The 18,462-nt window shown below is 37.4% G+C and overlaps 1 long non-coding RNA gene across 2 annotated transcripts in view; it reads right to left on the bottom strand.

Annotated features, from left to right (window-relative positions):
• LOC135420938 (uncharacterized) overlaps positions 1 to 18,462 on the bottom strand; it is a 54,250-nt gene that overhangs the window by 30,842 nt on the left and 4,946 nt on the right. The window contains exons 4-5 of one of the 2 annotated variants that reach the window (XR_010433786.1): positions 16,039 to 16,079; positions 10,072 to 10,097 (exon numbers count right to left, since the gene is read on the bottom strand). This is a non-coding gene — a long non-coding RNA (uncharacterized LOC135420938). The remainder of the gene's footprint in view (positions 1 to 10,071; positions 10,098 to 16,038; positions 16,080 to 18,462) is intronic. The other variant, XR_010433787.1, reaches the window with a different exon arrangement.

Raw genomic sequence — 18,462 nt, 5'->3', positions numbered from 1 at the left:
TTCCCAGTGGTTGAGCTGGACTGTACTCCACACAGCTGCACACATTCCTGCCTTTTTCTCAGCTTCATATTTCTATTTGATTTTGTTGACTCTATGGAAATGGAGCCAACTCTTCTGCCAGTTTTGATGGATTTCTCCCTGAAATAAATAGAAAAATGCCCATCTGTAGTAGCTGCTAATTCAGTTCCTAATCTGTGTTATGCCAGACAGGAAGTTTCTTTGGCTTCAGGAAGTTTCAGAGGACTTTGAGAGAAAGACTAAGAAACACAGAAATGCAAAAGGGCAAGATTTATCTAGGAGGTGGCAGCAGCTAAACTCTTCAGCTAATGCAGCTGCTGACATTTCCAGTCATTCAGTGCATTCCTCCCCAGGGAGAATAAAGCTAAAAGAAACTACTTAGTATGAAACTACTGGATGTCCATTAAAAGTCATTCTAGTGGTGAAGATGAAGAGGCTCATTGGCAAAATACTCTTTGTATAAATCTAAAAACAACATTAAAAGCCATCCAAAAAGCAGGCAGTTAAACAGATTCTTTCACACTGAGAACCAGCAGTACAGGAGACTAAAATGGATTCTAGGAAAAGAATTACTTTTGATTCAAACCACTGATAAAGAGATTTCCCAGTCAATGTCTGCTTAATGCTGAAGAGAATGATTTTTTTGCACAAAGCCCCAAGAGGTGCTAGAAAATATGATTCAAAGAAGAGTTTTAGAAGCAAAATTCAAAGAATTTTTGGGGATGACAGATCACTTTTTTATATTAACACCTGTTATACAGTATAAAATAAAGAAAAAATAGCTTTATTGTAATGAAGGATGGGATTTAAAGGTCTACCTATTCAAACACTGTGGAAATTATGGAATCTGAAATGGTAGTGACATCTGATGCTAATGAACTTGAGAAATTAATGGAGCCGTGGTGATTTAAAATAATTCAGAATGAAGTTTCCTCAGAATATCTTTAAAATAACTAGCCTATGAAACACTGTAGGTAGCTTTGAGAAAGGAAGCTTTGTAAGGTATCTGTCAATGATGGTTTCTTACTCCAATAAATGAGAAGTCGTCTCTCTAGACATGACACTCCCTGGGAACGTTCAGTAGTAATTCCATAATTCTATTCCCTTATGCACAAAATGCTTCTGCACAGTAATCCCCTCAGGATCCAAATCAAGGCCAACACTTCAGTGCCCCAGGTTTTGTATGAAACAGCAACAATTCCTGCCCCCCAGAACTCCAAACTTGCCAGCATACCTGTATATTGGTCCTGTTCCCAGGTTATAGCTCTGGAAATGGGAAAAGACTGCATGAAATAGGAATGGACAAAAGCTCCACAGAAGCACTATTATACCTTCAAAGCAGATACCTCAGTCAAGTCTATAATTTATGTGTTTTCTGCTCTCTAGATACTATAGACACAAGCAAAGCAATGCATTCCCTGATTTAACCAGATTTTCTAAGGGCATGGGTTTAACTGCTGCTCACTGACCTCCCTCTTCATTTGAGTTGACTGCACATAGCAAGGTTATGTGAGCTTCACTGTTTGATTTAACGCTTTTGTTTCAGATTCACCTTATCTGTTCACCACATCTGTAGTTGGACAGCAAGTCAAGACATTTACTTCATTATAAAAGCTAGAAAGATTGATAAATATTTTACCTTGTTATATAAGCCTGAAGTGAAAAGCCAAAAGAAAGAGACAAAAAATCTAAGTGGGAATCTTTGTCAACTTCTGTGAATGCCATTTAAGAAAACTGAACAGAAAATAGATGTACATGGAGAAGGCGTCTAAGGAAAACATTTCAATTCATTTTCAGCAAATCTGGTTTTCTACTTTTCTGTTGAAATGAAAGCACAAGTGGCAACAACTCCATGCCTACGCTTGTTATTGCCTACTCAAGAATCAAGTGCTCTTTCACTCAAGACTTGATTGTTGGAAAGAAAACTGTCAACCGGTGAGACTTGTTATCAAGCTGCAAAGTGAGAAAGGGTTGCTTGCTGCTACTAGTCTTGGGATTTCATCAAAATGGCTTTTAGAAGCACATTCTTTTGCTGTAATCCTTGGAGAAGCTCTCTTAGAGGAATAGCATGCGATGAGGTCAGAGTGAGAGAGCCCCCCAAGGCTTGGTTTCCTTAGTGTTCCCTCCCCAGTAATTGAGAAAACACAGTCCAACAGAGAAAAAATGAGATTCCAGAAGCTTCAGTTCTTCTCTTAGCTCTGTCAGTGCCCTGTTTGTACACATAGGAAAGTCACTTAATCTTTCTCTTCTTCAGTTTTCCCATCTGTAAGAAATGACTGATACTATACTTTTAATGATGCACTAGGAGGTCTCAGATGATGTCTATTTACTCAAGCTAACTTGCAACAAATTAATCTGGCATTTGATCAAACCTCATGTTCTCTGTCCCCTGGCAAATAGCCTTCTACGAGCTGTAACCCACTTTCCATTCTCTGAGCAGCAGTTGCTCTCTTTGTGTTGTTCACAGCACCTATCCTGAGAGCTGGACAAATGAAAAGGGGGTTTGTTTGGTGTTTGGTTTTTTTTTCCGTAGCTCAGCTTTTCACATATCACCATATCTGTAGCAATATCCAAACATTAGGAACGTCCCTGATTTGTCTGATGCTTTGCAGCTTTAAAGGCTGTTAGGCTTCCCTACATGTTTAGAAAAGATTGTACAAGAAGTGTTTGCTTTGGCTTGGCAAACTTCCAAGATTTTCCAAAGTGAATGCTAAATGTGGGTATTAAATAATATCTCAGGCAAGACCCTTCCATGCTTCCAGAGGTGATGGGGGAGGGCAACACACACCCTAAAACAAAACAGAAAGTGCAAAACATTCTGATTTTCACACTCAAAGTACAATCCTGAACCTACAAAGTAGTCTTTTACCGACGGCTGTCCCCACATTAACAGAATTAATAGAGTAAGAGAGTAACACAAGTACAGGCAGCTCCCGCAGTCACTCATGATTCACACAACAAGATTAATCAGTCTTTGTAATCATCTGAGTTACCTTTTAAAAACCAAATGCCTTTCAATCACTGCCATTTCTTCTGTAACAAGACAGATGAAAGCAGCACACAACAGACATCAGAACCAGTACCCACCTGTAGCATCAGTTCACAGCGTCTACTTTCAGAGGAGATAAGTTAAAAAAGAAAAGGAAATGGAGGGAAAGAGAGAAGAGAATGTAAAGGGAGTAACACCAGAATAAAGAAAGATATTCACCCCCTGTGATGTCTGAATGAGAGCTGGTGAGGGAATTCTAACAGGAGGTAATTTTGTTGGGAAGTGCCAATTTGTTTAAATAAGAATATGTCATGGAAACATCTATTTCAGGAAATCTCTACTGAACAAGCAGCAGACACAGTGGAAGAATGCCTGAATTCCTGTCAGGCTACCTCTCCGAGTGCTGCTAAACTTCATTTTGCATGAACTTAAACTCTGGGGTTACCCTTTTCTGCAAATGGCATCATGCTCATAGATCCTACAGCTTTTGGGCCAAACACCAGGCAGCTGGGTGCTGTGGGACTTTTAGCTCAATATGGGATTCACTCATGCCACACAGTGATGTACTACTATTTTGAATCCTCAAGGATTCTCATGCTATCGAGACCCTTGGGACAGAGAATATTCAAGAACTCAGGATAGCTAATTGTTACTCTGGAAGACAATAAAACATTTTAAATTATTTTTTATATTTTAAAGACATTGGAGTCCCCACTCCACTCCACAGGAATGTAAAATTCTGTGTATTTTATTTCAGTTGCTTGTTAACAACCCATTCCTTGTCAGTAATACACTAAACACACTTGTATGACTCCCAGTTTGCACGAACAAATCTCCAAAAGGATTCACATTAAAAATTTTAAAGGGTATTGACAGGACTAAATTATTTTGCATCATTGGGACTACTATCCATATATACTGATCATACATATGAAGGGGCAGATATTCCCCAATAAACAACATTCAGAGAAAATACCACCCAATCTTTAAACGTAAGATCAATTTGCATGATGAATTTAAACAAAAGCTTCTTGGCCTGCATGTGTGTGTCACACAGGTATGAAAATCTTCTTGGGATAAACCCTAGAAAAAGCTCCAGAGCATCCCAGAGCATCCCACCATGCTTACCACTCAGTTCTGGCTCTCTCTGCAGTACTTCAGCAGGAAACTACAATTATTGCTAATCTAAAGAAGACAGAGCAATGGGGACTGGAGCAGAAGCTATTTTAAGACATGACTAATAACTCCAAAAAGATAGTAGCAGTTCCATTATATTTCATTTATTAGTTGCTTGTGGAACAGCTTTCAATGAGACCTATACACCAGGGTCTACATATTAGTTACTAATTTTCCAAGGTTATACTTATCCTAAAAAGAAGTCTTGTAGACAATTAAAGGTATTTGACCTAGGTCAGTATTCTTATTAAACAGCTACGGTGAAGTACCAAAAGATGATTTACATAAACCAAATTAAAGCACATGTAATATGGGCCAGTATCAACATAACCTGATACAGAACACAGTGCATGACAGCACACTGAGAACAAAGAGTCATAACTGTGCAACTAGATTTAGCCCAACAGATTGACTTTTATGCACATGATTAAATAATACTGTGAATGAAATAGTAATACATGTTGAAATTACATTTTTAGAGCTAAATTGCATCCGGTCTACAGGGCAGACCTTTACTGTGTCATTTAGCAAGAAGCCCACATGGCAGGTTAACCAAAGGTTCATTTAGCCCTGCCCCATATCCTGTCTTTGATAACAACCAAAGCAGATGCTTAAGGAAAGGGTATGAACACAGGGCAAGTATAGGGTATGTCCTGCCAATTCTCAGCAAACCTGCAGTTTAGAAACTTCCCAAGCTGGAACCTGGCCCTATATCAGTATCTTTAATGGTTCTTTATGAACTACTTTTTCCATGACTTTATCTAATCACTTTAGGAAACCATTTGTACTTTGGCATCTCCAACATCCTGCAGCAATAGCTTCCACAATTTAATTAAGTGTTGCCTGATCATTTCACTTGTTTTTTGTCAAGTGGGAATAAATAATCACTATCTCTTCACTTTTTTCATGTCTTCAGTATATCTTGCTTTTCCCTTATTAGTCACCTTTTCTCAAAACTGGAGAGACCCAGGTCACTGAATCCTCCCTTGCACAGAAGCCCTCACACTCCTCTGATCATTTCACTTTCTTTTGTACCTCCACAACTTCCACCATATTCTTGAGATGGGACAGCTGGAATTGCACAAAGCCTTCAAAAATGAGGTTGCACCATGTATTTTATTCTAAATGTGGAAAACATTAAGAACACATTTATAACCCTTAATGCATTTATAGCATGCCCCAATTCCCCCTATTCAACTGTCACAGTATGTCTCTGTTCTTTATGTGTTTTGTCCTCAGCACAGCTCTGTGCTTTCGATCATCCCTTCACCTATGCTCTGTCAGCACCACATCTTTCTTCTCAATTTCTTCAAACCTCAAATACTAGACAGTAAGTTCCCTGACCCATACCCCCGAAAACCTGGAGGATTTATGGTGTCTCTCCCCATATCCATGCTTCATGCACTTCCCAGGCTTACATGCTGCATAAATATCTATTTTTATTTATTTCTCCTGCCCCTCTGCCTTGGCAGCTAAACCCAGAATTTAAGCTTCAGAAAGATTCTCTGCACGCTTCTCAGACATTTTAAGATCATTTTTATGTATAAAAACACCACAAGGCATTTTGCTTAAAGAAGTAAAGCCAAGTAAGACATACTTGCTCAGGTACAATCCCAAAGATAGCTACACAAATTAGCCTTGTAAATTGGGGGTCTAGTCATATGTGCTCTCACAACCATATGGACAAAGAAAAGTTACCTTCAGGGCAGGCTCAGCTCATGCAGGGGGCAAATTACCCTTCAGAGATGCTTATATCTCATTGACTATATTGAGAATCTAGGACATGTATGATCCTAAATTTAACACCTCAGTTAAGTGAGATGACTCTGGAATTTTGCATTTCTAGGACAAAACAAACCGGGGTTATATGAAAACAGAACAGCAGTTAAGAATCCAAGCCAGACTCCCTCCACCATAGTATCCTAAACCTTATAAGCAATAGCTAAAGTTTTAAAACCACTTTTTCCTAGGTAGGTTTTGTATAGCTAAAGTCAAACCATGCAGAAGTTGTCTTGGGCTGTGTCAAGCAAAATTCCCAGGGTGTTTGCTTCTGTTGGGAATTATTTTCAAATGGAGTGATTCATTGCAACTTCAGCTATCATGTTTCCTTTTTTCCTTATAAACTTTTACAAAATGGGCATTTCAAAGAGGCCTAGTTCATATCCAAATGTTTCTTCATGGCAAGGATTTCTTTTCAGCAACACGCAGCTGGAGCTCCAAGAATGAGCAGCAAAGCCACAGCAAACTCTCTTCTACTTCTTCTGAATGCTGTACAGTTCCTACATTAGAATTGTATTTCTTTTCTTGGTTTCTCAGTCTTCTAGTGTTACTTTAGTGCAATTGCCTAGTTGTTAGCAGAACACTTATTGCCAGCTGTTTCCTTGGACTAGCCTTATGCTTCAGACTGACACAAGAAAACCAGACCTCAAGACTCTCTCACACAAATGGTACACAGATCAATTGGCTCTGGGTACTGCTTGTTTCATTTTTATTTTAATTTCATTTTTTAATCATGACTGTAAACCAAAATAAACTGAAGGGAGTGAAACCACAAACAGCAGTGTACACGTAACTTCAGCTCAAGTTTCCAAGAAGCAAAAGTAGTCAGTTCCTCAGGGGGGCCTAATCCTTCACCCACAACTCTGTAATCCCACAATAGCAGAGAATGCATTTGCTTGCAGAATTTTATCTATGGATCTACAGTATTAGTTGTTGTATGAGGGCAAGACTAAGAAAATTAAGACAAACTGTTCATAAACCCCTGTAAACAAGGAATGACAGGTAAAGGATGAAAACCAAAGACACCTAAACTGGTCAAAACAGGAGTCAAGCAGCTTACAATACTCTATTTTGAAGCACAACAATATTCAATAAAACTTTAAATCAAAGATATTGATTCAAATTGTATTGATCATCCAAAATGCTTCCAGGCAAATGCTACATAAGAATGTTCACTTTTCCTGAATTTTGGATAAGGATTGACAATTTTTTTTCCTAAGTAATCTAGGACTACCCTTATCCATCTGCTACTGGTTTATATTCTATTCTTGCCATTATTACATGCTATACTTGATTTACTCAAGGATAACAACCACACATCCCAAAACTTAATTCATAAAAAAAGCCCTAGTTGTTTGTCCATGTTCCTTCCACAAACAGATTTAATTTTTTATTCTACTGTCACTTTTTGCCAAAGAAAATTTGTACTAGAAAGGTGTATAGAGAAGAGGCTGAATTACTCAGTTTATGCATGGAGTGAGCAATTGCAACACAAGTTCATCCATTACAAGTGAAGACACCTCCTTCAGTGCATCTCTAACTGCTCTGATGGCTGTGACAACAAATGGAGGTTCTTGCAACAGGTGCAAGTGTTTACCAGAATTTAGTTCAAACACATCACATCACACTGCATATTAAAGAACAAGAAAGGCAACATTGTTGGAAAGCACTGCCCAAAACTATTATATATATATATATATATTAATGTTGCCATGTCATCAGACATAAAAGAAGATAAGTTTTACACTCATTTGAACAGACATTATTTGCTTTGCTAACTAAACCACCACCACAGTGGCATTACTTTAGAATAACAAATATGATCAGAAGAGAGACATGAAAGTGTGACTCCAGATTTCCTCTGCATTAGTCAGAATGATGAACACAGAAACCAAATGCCAGAGAAATAAAACACTACAGGCTCACAACAAAGGGCAAATACAGGATGCCTCTGAAGAGCCAGTCACTGCTTTGTTGTAGAGCTTGTGTGAGGCAATTAGATCTGTGATTTTTGCAATCTAGCCAGAAGTGTCTCAATATGTTAGACAGATAGCTGTGTGCTGTACTCAGAAATGCAGGTGAGGAGAAGGACTTGTTCTGGGCATTGAGGAGATGTATGATCCCCATAAGTGAAAGAAGAGAAGCAAAAATTGTCTCCAGACAAAAGTATTGCCTGAAGTGGCTCTACTTTTAACAGTAGAAAAATAATCACACAATAGTTATCAGTACATATTCTTCCCAATACTTGTATGCGATCTCACCTCTTGTACTCTGGCCTTCACACTGAACAAGGGGACACTGAGACCACTACACGATAAAAGAATGGTTTCCCCTTTTGTGAAGTTTGGGGGGGGTTTTCCTTTTTTTCTCTCCCTTGATAAGAAAATAAAGAATACCAGAAGCAAACCCATAACCTATTTAATTCTAATTTGAGCAATTCAAAGCCTTGACAGAGTTTTTTTAAGTTGCAAAGCAGGCTATTTTATAGATCTTTCACTCCATCCTATGCCATCACTGATAGTCACTCTATTTTAAGGCATTCTTTCTCACTCAGTTTTTCCAAGACAAGAGAACTCCCCTTCTCTTTGCTAATTCTCAAGTCCCCATGTACCATTATACCAAAATCTTAGGAAGATGCTTTCTTTTCCCTCAGCTTTCCTTGACAGGTTGGCAACATTTTAGCCAGTTTGGCTTTTGACAAACAAAACCTATTCTTCCTGTTTGCTACTTTGGAAACTGGTGTTTATCTGAAAGAATAGAGCCAGAGATGATATTTGATGAAATGGCTGTGATATAAATTGTTCCAAATGGTTCCTTCCTTTGTTTATGGACTTCCCCCAGTCACAGTGAACTGGTGAAACAGATTTGGACATGGCTTGACAGATCTGCATTAGTGCTGCTCAGCGTTATGTAAGTCTCACTCCTCCCAGAACAAGACAAGCAAACTCATTTCCCCATAATCCGAGACCCTTCTGTAAGAAGGATAAAGATCTGGGCTGAAACACAAACTCTGACATGCAGCCTGATGTGCTGCCCTCACAAACTCAGCCCTCTCTCACCACCACGCATCACTAGACAGAAGCTGGATTCTTGACTGAGAGCAGAAATATGTTTTCAACTCCTTTTCCCATCAATACTGAACCCAATATCTAAATTTAGATTTGAAAAAGCTTCTCAAAGAGAACTAATGAAAATTATGTGACTTTTTACACAATCTATTAATTTCCTCTCTTTGTATTAAGAGGCTGCTTCAAAAATGGGTATGGCTAAATTCCAAAATCCTGCACTAGGAGATATGCAAGGAGAGAACAAGACATCCTCCATAAAAAGATTTTTCAACTGGGAAGGTAAATATGTCCATTTACCAAACAGACTAAGCTTGCAGATGCAAGAGGCCTTACTAAAATAATTGAAAATGTAAGCTGCATGACAGAGTTTGGAGCAGAGCTCTGCACACACACTCTCTGCAATGATTACAGCCATGGAACTGTGCCCACCACAGCAATAACTGAAGTCAGATGAGGGATTCATGTAGACAGGGCTGCTCCTACAGTCTGGCTCTCGCACACTGCACTAGATATTCATTCTGATCTCAGCGGGAAAGCATGTGTTTGCAGAGCTGGCTTGGGCTGCACAAAGTTAAACTCTTTATTAAATTTTCTAGTTGGCAGTAGTCAGCAACAACTTTCAAGCATGCTAAAAAAGTTTATTTTTGAGATCCAGATTTATACAGTGGAGTGCAGCACATGTTTTCTGAATCAATGTTTCCCCCTCCTTCCCTGTGGAGATCAGGGCTGCAATTTTTCCAGAACTGTTTAAGATTAAGACTCTAGCCCCCCTTTCAGAAATTCCAAATTTTAACTGGCTACAATTCCTGCAGTGTAACCATTCAGTACTACTGGCATTGTTCTTAATCTGAATTTTTGGTTTAGATCAGTTTGTGGTCAAGTGAAAGATGCTCCTTCAGAAAGGAAGGTATAAGCAAGGGTTTGAGGCTAAAGTTACTGAAGTGCAGGCAGCTGTAGATAACTTATCTTGTCTTTTTTTAAAATCATGCAAATTTGATCTTATTTGGAAGTAACTAGAACATTTACAATCATTTTGCCTACCTTGAAAGCAGCTCTTTTCCAAATACCTGAAAAAGACAAATTTTTAAACTATCATTAAATATCAAATTCACAAAAAAAAAAAAATCCAAAAAGTAGTTACCTTACTAACTGAGTTAAATCACTAAAACCATAAGTTAGTTCTTACAACATGTAAAACCCACAGAATGCATAACTTTCTATAAGAAACTGGTGATTGAACTTTTTAAAGCTCAGATTTAACTAGTTAGTGGCTAACTGTAACACACTGGGCATCGATAAAGTCAATTTGTGTCACGGAAGTGATGGTATACACATAAAAGTTAACATAAAATTTTTGGCAATGGTGTATTTTAAAAAACACTGTCATGCAATTTTTAAACAAGCTGAATTGAAAATAAATCTCAGAAAACTTGTCAGCACCTATAAACATAGACAAATTGACCTCTCCACCACCCCCTGCACTCATTCTTGCCAAAAGAAAATTGCACACAAAAAATGAAATCACTTTCAAACCTATCTGCCAAGCCCACAAGGGGAATTCAGATCACTATTTCTATCTGTAAATGTCTATTTTAGCCACTAAAGCAGAAGCTCCAAATATAGAACATTTAATGCCAGTGTCAACTCTTAAAATCAACTCCATAATTTAAAACCTCTGTCACTCCTCTGCTCAATTATATATTGCAACCAAATCCACTTTCAGCTGAAACCCTGTGCATCACTTTTTTTGGCTGGGGCATGGAGGCATTCCTACTAAGGAAACAGGGAGGACCACTGCTGGAGGAGAATGAAGTACCTACAGCAAGCTGCAAATTTAGTTCCACACTGTAATTTTGCAAGACAAAAGTGTTGTCTTAAAACACACAGCTTATGTTTGCAGTTCAATCAATCATGAAATGACAAAATATATTGACAAGATTTTCAAGAAAACACTTTTTGTAGCTGTGCCCTACTGGGTTACACAATGCAGTGACACAGTGTGAAGAGCTATAAACTTTACAACCTTTTAGGCTGAATGCTTTCTGCCAAGCACAACAGCAGCAACACCAATATACCAGAGAACAGAAGGAATTATCCCTGCTGCTCGTAGAATGCTGGTGTCTCTCTGGAACAGCGAATCTCCTCCGTGTCTCCTCTTTTTTCCATCACAGGGAATGTGATTAGCATTATGTGCAATCATGTACCTGACAACTTAAATCTCACATTTCTTGTGCTCCAGCCCTCTTAGGGTGAGTTTATGGCTAACCCATGTAAGGGAATGCCCCCCTCCCATGGGAAAATTTCTTGATGCAAGACTCAGACATTAGCGATGCACTGAGGAATAAGTGCGAGAGGAATAAGAGCGAGAGCCTTGGGAGGACACTCCATCACACTCCCAAGCACCACGGAAAGAGCAATTTGCTGGTTTTTTGGACAGTGCTGATACATTTCCTGCTCAGAATAAAACAAATCAGGCATTCAGCCTCTTATTTTCAATCAGGACATCCTTTAGTTTGCATTAAGAAGAAGAAAAGCAAAAGGTCAGGTATAAATGATGAGCCATATTGAATCAGTTCAACAGTCAAAATTCATTTATGGTTACATAATAGGTGAAAATGGGGAAAACTACCAAGCTGCTAGAGGGCAAATCAACAGCCTTCAAAGTGTAATAACAAATTAGAAACTTCAAAACCCCCTCCAAATTATTTCAACTGTACTCATTTTAAAATTTTCTAGCTAAAGAAAGAAATTATTTCAAAAAAGAAAAAAAAAAGTAAAAAATTAAGTACAATTAAGTTTCAACTGCATTAAGTATAATTGTTACAACAAAGCATGAGAAAGAAGAGTAATAGGGTTTATATAATAAAATTTTCTCTATTTAAAACAATTCAATACTTGTGTAGCTACAATGGAATGCTACTCCCACTAGATTTCCATTGCACTTCTGCAAACTAGATGAGTAGATGGACAAAATAGGAAGTGTTCTTGGAACAGAAAGTGTAGCTTTTCAGTTTAGTTTTATGAACACCACAGTTTCCTTAAGAGTTTCAATGTAAAAAGGTTTGTATAGTACAAAAACATGCAGCTGAACTCATCGTGCTTCGAGGACCATCGACAAGTTTTAATTTTGCACACCAAAAAAAAAAGAAGAATTACATCCTTTAGGACATTTTTATGAAAAGACAAGGATTAGTGGTAAGTACAAGGACTGACACTGGGAATTACCTAACTATGCTGAAGTATCAATGACAGTGGAACCAGTTCCAGAAAATCTCTTTTGCTTATAAGGAAATATAAGGGACTCCCCCGACATTGAATTTTTAATGTAAGCTTGTTTCAGAGTATTCCACTTTGTTAACTTATGAAAAATGACCCATTATGAGAAAGTACTACATTAAAATTTATCTTCCCCTTTTGTGCCTGTATCACTTCCTAAATATGAATTGAAGACGCATAAAATGTATTTGGAAAATGAACATGATGAAACTGATATATGACATGGGATCCCTTCCCACACCAACAATGCTTGGAAGTTCTTTTAAGTGCAAGACATCCTTAAAATGGAGGGGGAATGACTTGGGAAGTTTATACACCTAAAAAGGTATTGCATCACTTGGAGGATACTGGACTTGTTGCCAGTCCTTGCAAGACTGGGCAACCTGGCATTCTCACTGTCACCAGATTCTTGCTGGTCTTTGAGCACAGACACTAACTAGAACAAATTCAGATCCTCCCTCTTGCTCCAAGAGGGCTGAATCAGCAGAGACATTCACATGTCAAAAAAGCAAACAAGGCCTACCAAAAGTATGCATTCAATGGGTATTTCCTGGTTAAAATGAGGTAATTGAGATTAGAGGTAAGATTCGTGTCCTATCAAGAACAGTCAGCACCTCAAAATCAGAAGAGATAATTATCCAGCAAATAACAACGCACCAAACGCACAAAAAGAAAAGAACAGTAAAATAGAAAATGGAAAGTCTTTCAAAGCATGTAACAGCATTATCTTAAAAACTTCTGTCCTTTGTGGAAGATGACTGTGGATTGAACTTTGAGGAATACCCCAGGATTCAGAGCTTATTTATCTTTTGTTGCCTTGCATCACACTTGAGAACCAGGAATGTTTTATTTGCAATGTCTTCACTTGAGGCCGTCCATCTGCGTGTACCACTGTAACCCAGCTCGATCCAGGAGCTGCCAGCACCGTCCACAGCCAACTCTTTTCAGACCAAGTAGGTTTTCCCATGTAGTACATCACCTCTTTACAAATAGTTTCTCAAAATTCATGGAAAAAAAGCACACACAATGCACCATCCAGACAGATTTCAATTAACCCAGTGGGTACCTATAAGGGCAACAAGCAATTAATGATACAAACTGTCCAAATACCAGGTTCCATTTTCCCCTAAAAGAAGAAAAAGGATGTGTTAGAAGAAACACATAAACTGTTAGTCAAAAACACATTATTATTGCCCATTTATCCTGGTATGAGTAACTGTTCAAGGAGATACAAATACCACAATATTTAGGCACATTTTCTTCCTTGGCACAGGTGGCTGCTGGAAAATAATCAAGTCATGAAATGTTCTGCCTTTCTGGTGGTTTAATTCTCTAATTTTTCCCTCACCCTTAATATATGCTTTTTAAAAAAAATTATTCCAACAAATTTGAACTAACACACATCTAAAAAACAAACTGCAGAGTTGGCTCATAAGTAAACTGCTCCAATTACGTCTATGAAATAAGTTAAATTTCTTATCATATTTAAAATATATTCAAAAACATTTTTCTCTGAAAACATGCAGCTCCCTACTTAAAGAAGGGAGGGCAGTTCTTGGAAACTCTGATTTTTGTTGGTTATATGTAGGCAGTTGAGGACAGTGGGAAAGGCATATGGCAGAAGTGTAACATATCAGCAAAATTACAGCTGATCAGAGACACAGATCTCATTAGTGACTCACCAAAGCCTCAGAACCTTGAACCTTGTCACAAATAAATAGGTATGATCTAAACATTTCAGGATCAGAGGTGGGATGAAACTATTCTGGAAGCTCACAACTACTCCTGAGTAGGGAAGTGTGGAGTTCAGGTCCAAGTATGGAACCACTGCTTGGAAAACAAGCTGTAAACTTCCTTTAAGTTGTTCAAGTTTCTTCCAACTGCCAAATTCAACTGTAAGTTTTACAAGGAGATACTTTTCAATTCTGTTGCTATCAGAGAACAACTTCTTTAGTGCTCAAATAGTGGTGATGAGCAGGCTGAGAAAGGATTAGATAGGCCAGCCTTGAGTGACTAATACAAAATTTCCTTTAATTTAGTGCCAAAACCAAGAGAATCTGAGGACCAATGAGGTCAGGAATATCGCAAGAAACAACATTTCCAGAAGGAAAGTAGACCTGCTACTTCTCATTAAAAAGGAAAATACATCAAAAGAAGTATTGCAGTATTATTTCCTAAAAGAGCACCTAAGACTGCAAATCCGTTTGTTTTTAAATGATTTCATCTCTTTGGTCCTCTGGGACTTCCAGACATATTGATAAACGAAACTGGTCTGATTACTCTGGCATCTTGGCATGTAATCATTTAAAACAGAGACACTTCCTAACTTGTGCAAAATTGAAACATTTGTTTGAGAATAATTAGTGCCTTAGCCCAACAATGCTTGGCAGATTTTTCTCATTAGTTGAGAAAAATGATTGAGGCAGGCAGACAAGCAAGCAGACTTTGTCAGGCATTCTGTGAAAATAATTTGGACCACACACTTGGCTGCAGAGCCAGATAATGTATGTCGTTCTTTGCTATCTTAACAGGTAGGATTAAAAAAAAAAAGATACAACAAGACATAACCATCTGGCACACAAAAACTGAATTGAGAGAACTTTTCACATCTTCTAGTGCAGCTCTTCCATGTTCTCTGTGTGAGCCACAACAATCAAGTCATCCAGTGTTAGGGCCCAGCAAAACTCTTATTTTCTTTTATATTTCCTATTGTACAGTCAGAACCAGAGCTGAAAATATTCCTTGTGAGTCACAGGCTGTGCAGGTCCCAGAACAATATTTGCAGAGTATTCATGCTGGGATAGCCAACTGTGCTTTCCTTCTCCAGGGATGTTTTAACTTGCAGAGCATGTTCAAGGCAAACTGGGATCAGGAAAATATCAAATCACCACATGTTTTAGTAGGCTGTACAACTTCCAGACATGTTTCCTTTCTGAGGTCCTTCCAGAAATCAGACTACTCACAAACAAAGACAAAACTCAAGGTGCCACGTAACTTAACTATACCAAAACAAACTTCACACAGTTAATGTTATTAATGTAATTGTTTGCTATTCAGGTCAAACGTTCATATATCAATGCAATGAAATCAGGCACATGATACAGCTAAAAGATTTTTGACATCCAGACATAGCAAGAACTTCTAATCTCTGTGTTTTACATTATTTCAGAGAGAAAGCAAATTTTGGGTTTTAACATGAATATACAAAACAGATCAGCTGGTCAAACTATCAGATGTAAATGGATACATTGTAATTTATACACTTCAATTCATGAAATAATTACATTTGCTAGCAACATTTACATATTTCCCATGTCTGCCTGCAGCCTTTAAGTAGCCATTTGGCCTATTATGCTTAGATAACCACCTGGAACTCCTTCCTGGGAAAGTTCCCAAGTCTAGACACTAAAAATCACATATGTTTCCAATTATAAGAAACTATTACTATAAGGCCAACATAAATCTCCTACATCAACAATCAGTTGCCAATTGTATCACATTCCGCAATAAGCTTTCTTACTATAACTAATTTATGGAATGCTTGGCTTAGAAAATCAATAAAATCAGGAGAAATGGAGAGATAAAAATATCAGACCTTGACATCAGAGTGAACATTTGAACCCAAATGTTAGCTTTGTATGGAAAAAAAGCTGCAGTGAACTGGATCAACAGAACTATAAATTGTACAATATAAAAAGCTTCACTGTGCAAACAATGATGGCTGTTACTCACAGTATCCATCACAGTCATTCCTGCATCATGCACACAAGGTTCTGTAAAAAACATATAACAACAATATTAGAGGGTTTTTGTCTTCCTATGTTACACATCCACTACACAAGAAGCCAGATCTGCAGTAAGGCTTTTTTAAACAATGCAACAAAAATCGGACGGGATCTGTTCCACTTTCTATCAATCACTTTTAAATGTTTTTACCATGATTGTGAACAGCAACTTTCAAAAATCAGCTGATTTTTAGGAAATTCTAGAAAACAAAGATGTTTCAAAATGAGTTTAGTAGGAAAACAGCCTTTACCAAAACCAAATTGCATGTAGAAAATTGACTTTTTATACATACATAAGAGAGAGAGAGATTGAGATCACACTTTGAAGGACTAGTGAAAACATTTGTAATTCACATCAAGTATTACAGCATTTTCCCTTTCTTCTAGGCCCCTGTTGCTGAAATACCTCAGCATCCACTGTTGTCATCACTTGCATGAAAATAAAAGAACAAGGAGAGCAAAACTTTACAAAGCTGTCTTCTGCAATTACCAGAAAAAAGTTCAGTATGTGATTGCATTTATTTAAGTTTAACAAATTCCTGGCATTCTGATGACTGTAAAACAATCTAGGGAAAAATTATACTTGTTAAATTGTTATAAATTTTTTTTTTCCTAAATACCATCAACTGAAGAGAAAGTTGGTCAGAATTTTAATTCCAGCAACAGTTGGGAATCAGAAATACTTCTGATGGAAAACATATAGCATTTAGGCTGGAGTTTTTCTCCTTCCCACTCATTAAAAGAAGTTTATTCCTTGGAACAAAAGAGTCGCCCTAATAACACATTGGCTAGGAATTACCTGGCACAAGACTTAAAGTCATAGTAACACAAGGAATATTATTTTTCATTATAGGATTTTCCACAAGATAATATATTCAGCAAAGCATGGTGAAAAAAAAAAAAGAATTTGAACAGACTCTCAAGGTCAGTCTTTTTTTTCTCCATATTTGAGGTCTTCAATCTTCAAAGTATGGAGGTGTCAGTCAGCACATACATTTCATTTGAAAGGTCCATCAGAAGTAAAATACAGAGAGCAGTTATTCCCTTTCATACCTCAGAAGTGAACTACACTCCAAAGAATTCTGAGCAGCTCACGTGTGGATGAGACTGCAATAATGAAGTTATGTACATTGTGCAACCATTAACTTTGGAACAGTGTACATTCAATTTTGTCCTCCATTCTTCCTTTTGAAATGGAGTTATCCTCTGGGTTAATGTAGCTGGTTGAGAAAGTCAGCAGCTCATTCGAGGTTTAGCAAAAAAAAAAAACACCAAGAGAAGCATAGATACAAATGAATTGTGTCAAACAAATTAGAGTTTTCCCCCAAACAAAGGATGGTTTTAAAAACCACACTTTCTCAGTATTATTGTCAGATTAAACTCAATATAATTACAAACGAAACAATTATCAGAATGCTAATTTCATGGACAGCACATTAATTCACCTCTTTTCTCATTTCTTAATTACTTCCCTTATAACACCACAGTATATTACTGTTTACCTCCAAGCAATTCCTGAAAACAACATTGTGTGAGGCAGAGGTACTTTGAGGTGGTTTTAATGACACCTTCAAAGAGTAAAGACTTGACTCAGTACTGAAAAATAAAATTCATTATTAACCTGAACAAAAAAAAAATTGAATTTAGATTAATCATTCAAAAGCAAAGCACAGTTGTTTTTTATATGTTTAATAACTTCATATACTGGATAGTTTTGCACTAATGTACCTCACTTCTGTGAACAGCTTAAAATTTTATATACTTTGAGTCACTCCAAGTAACTTTTTTCAGGTTTGTGTTCTAGAGGAAATCCCCTAAACATCTAAGCAAGTCCCACTTTTCTGACAAGCAACCTGGTAATTCAGAATTTTTTTTCCCCCATACATATGTAGAGCCTAATACTAATACAAAATCACTAATGGCTAAATCCTATTGACTTCCAGTTAAATACGGACTTCCACCTACCAGAGTTACTTTTGAGAGTATACAGATATCCAAAAACACAGATCAGTACCTATCTGGATTTTCAAAAGTAAATAATGGTTTAGACCCTGATACATTTTAACAGAAACTAGATACTTTGCCTAGTTAGACCCTTCTGAAAATTCTAGAAGATGCCTCCATGCAGGAATTTTAATCCTGATGTTCCCTCCCCATGAGTGTTTGACTTAACGCAGGTTACACTTTGAGCACCATTACTCATTTTCCAGCATTCAAATTACAGATATCTGCATATACTGTCATACTTCTGCACCAGCTACATGCAGGTGATTATTTTTTAATGATATGAAGAATTAGGTTATGACATACAAATAAAGCAGCAAAATCTCAAAAAGTTTCATTGACTTGACAGAAAGAACTGTTGTTGGGA

This window comes from Pseudopipra pipra, chromosome 12, assembly GCF_036250125.1.
Source record: "Pseudopipra pipra isolate bDixPip1 chromosome 12, bDixPip1.hap1, whole genome shotgun sequence".
NCBI classification, from domain to species: Eukaryota; Metazoa; Chordata; class Aves; order Passeriformes; family Pipridae; genus Pseudopipra; species Pseudopipra pipra.
This window is presented reverse-complemented; position numbering and strand designations above follow the sequence as displayed.